The sequence below is a fragment of the Coturnix japonica genome, linkage group LGE22C19W28_E50C23 (genome assembly GCF_001577835.2).
Source record: "Coturnix japonica isolate 7356 linkage group LGE22C19W28_E50C23, Coturnix japonica 2.1, whole genome shotgun sequence".
Lineage (NCBI taxonomy): Eukaryota > Metazoa > Chordata > Aves > Galliformes > Phasianidae > Coturnix > Coturnix japonica.
This window is the reverse complement of record NC_029544.1, coordinates 629,943-633,311: the sequence shown is the minus strand read 5'-3', so window position 1 is coordinate 633,311 and position 3,369 is coordinate 629,943.

The following is a 3,369-nucleotide window of genomic DNA, read 5'->3' as shown; positions in this document are numbered from 1 at the left end:
GGGATGTGGATATATGGATATGGGATATGGGATGTGGATATGGGATGTGGATATGGGATATGGGATATGGGATGTGGATATATGGATATGGGATGTGGGTATATGGATATGGGATATGGGATGTGGGTGCAGGGAGGGCTGTGGATCTGGGTTGTGGATATATGGATATGGGATATGGGATGTAGATATGTGGATATGGGATGTGGGATGTGGATATATGGATATGGAATATGGGATGTGGATATATGGATATGTGGATATGGGATGTGGATATATGGATATGGGATGTGGATGTATGGATATGGGATATGGGATATGGATATATGGATATGGGATATGGGAAGTGGATATGTGGATATGGGATGTGGATATATGGATATGGGATATGGGATGTGGGTGCAGGGAGGGCTGTGGATATAGGTTGTGGGATGTGAATATATGGATATGTGGATATGGGATGTGGATATATGGATATGGGATGTGGATATATGCATATGGGATATGGGATGTGGATATATGGATATGGGATATGGGATGTGGATATGTGGATATGGGATGTGGATATGGGATGTGGAAATGTGGATATGGGATATGGCATGTGGATATATGGATATGGGATGTGGGTGCAGGGAGGGCTGTGGATATGGGTTGTGGATATATGGATATGGGATGTGGATATGGGATATCGGATGTGGATATGGGATATGGGATATGGGATATGGATATATGGATATGGGATATGGGATGTGGATATAGGATATGGGATATGGGATGTGGGATGTGGATATGTGGATATGGGATATGGGGTGTGGATATGGGGAGGGCTGTGGATATGGGTTGTGGGTATGTGGATATGTGGATATGGGATGTGGATATTAGTTGTGAGTACAGGGAGGGATGTGGATACGGGTTGTGTATATATGGATATGGGATATGGGATGTGGATATGGGATATGGGATGTGGATATATGGATATGGGATATGGGATGTGGATATGTGGATATGGGTTGTGGGTGCAGGGGTATGGCACTGAATAGGGCTCAGGAAGGGGTATGGATGTGAGCAGAGCACACCTAACACAGCTATAGGGCACAGGGACACACAGTGTGCAAACATCAGCCCTATGTCCATACACACACCTATAGGCTGCCAGCTGTGCCCTCGTGCCCCCCCATAACCCATTCAGGGCCCCTTTGGGATATATCAGCCCTCCCCATTGCAGCCCCCCCATCCAGACATGGTGATAAGACCAGCTCCATGGGGGGCATCACAAGGGCACGAGCTTCAGCTTCAGCACCACGAGGTGACACAGACACTGAGCTGCCCCCCCCACCCAGCCCTGCTGCCCTAATAAACCCCTGCTCAGCATCCCAGCTGTGCCATACAGCTATGGGGCAGGGACCCAAATAGACCCCTATGTGAGGCTGTAAGCACATAGAAGGGCATATAATGAAGGCAGCCCCCAGCCCTGATACCCCAATTACCCCCTGATACCCCAATTACCCCCTATATGGGGCTGTAAGCACAGCAGGGCACATAATGAAGGCAGTACCCAGCCTTGATACCCCACAATTACCCCCTATATGGGGCTGTAAGCACATATAAGGGCATATAACGGCACAAAAGCCCCCAGCCCTGATTTCAGCTGCAGGATGGGGACAGGTAGAGCTGCTGAGCCAGCTCAGTGCTGGGATCTCAGTGCTGGGATCTCAGTGCTGGGATCTCAGGGCTGGGATCTCAGGGCTGGGATCTCAGTGTTGGGATCTCAGTGCTGGGATCTCAGTGTTGGGATCTCAGTGCTGGGATCTCAGTGTTGGGATCTCAGTGCTGGGATCTCAGTGCTGGGATCTCAGGGCTGGGATCTCAGGGCTGGGATCTCCTTAACAGCCCCGTGTGAGCTGATGGAGATGGAAACCAAGTGTAAAAGGGGAAGCTGAAGCCGCAGGGGGAGGGATCAGTGCTGGGGATCCCCTGGGTTCAGCCTCACGCTGTGCAAACAGGGGATGCATCTCACACCCATTGACTTCAAAGGGCTCCCAGCCTTTCAGTGGGGGCACACAGAGCTGCTTTATGGCCCCATTGCTGCCATTTGCCCCTAAGAACCAGCCATTCCTTCCTCCTCCTCCTCCTCCTCCTCCCCTTCCTGCCTTTTTTAGCAGCAGTTTGATGGGGAATTCTTGCTTTATTCCCCAACACGGCGCCGCTGAATCGCAGCAGGGAGATGGGTGGGAGTGAAGGCAAAGGGGGATGTTTAATGGCAGCTCACACTGCAGGGCCTGGTACTCACATATGGGGGTCCTTTGGGTGGGGGGGGGGCTCAGCTGATGTCCCTTCGGTCCTTGTGCTGCTCCAGGTCCTGTCCATCGCCCCATAGAACAGGGAGAGATGGTTGAGGTGGGTTGTAGTGCTCAGGGTTAAGGGTTATAGTGGGGCTGGGGATAAAGCAACACCAAAAAGGCAGGAAATCAGCCCAAAATTGAGCTCAAAAGAGCCACTGCTTGCACTGCAAAGCACAACAGGCTCCATCTGCTCCACATACATGGTCACAGAGCACAGAGGATGATGATGGTGGCAGATATTTGTGTTTCTAAGGCTGGTACAACAGCTCAGCCCCCAATTCCTCCATGCACCGGGAAAAACATCCGGACTTAGTGCAGGAAACCTCCCCTTACACACAATACACACACAGTACACACACATACACACACATACACACACATAGGAGCCATCCCAACCACCCTGCCATAGGATCCTCACACCCAGGGCTGGCTCCTGGCATTGAAACTCAGCCCCAACCTCACGGTTCCTCCCCACCTCCTCCTGCCCTCGACGGCTGGGACTCAATCAAAGGGAAAATGAGACTCTTGCAGTGCTGTTCCAGCAGCAGAAGTGGTGGTTGAGGAGCAGAGGTGATGCTGGAGGTGCAAGGGGTGATTTCATTGCGTGTGCAGGAGGAAACCAGCCTTGATCCGATGCTCTACGGGCAGCTGCTGCTTTGCTGTGGGGTGTCAAAGCAACAAGGCAAAGTCAATGAGCGCTGCTGGATCCCACAGCCCCACTGAGGCCATGGGGTGGGGGACAGGGGGTCTGCAGGGGGGGGCGAGAAACAAGCATCCAATACATGGGATTAGAGCACCCCATATATTAGAGCACCCCATACATGGATTAGAGCACCCCATACATGGGATTATGGGATTAGAGCACCCTATACATGGGATTGGAGCACCCCATACATTAGAGCACCCCATACATGGGATTAGAGCACCCCATACATGGGATTAGAGCACCCCATACATGGGATTATGGGATTAGAGCACCCCATACATGGATTAGAGAACCCCATACACGGGATTAGAGCACCCCATACAT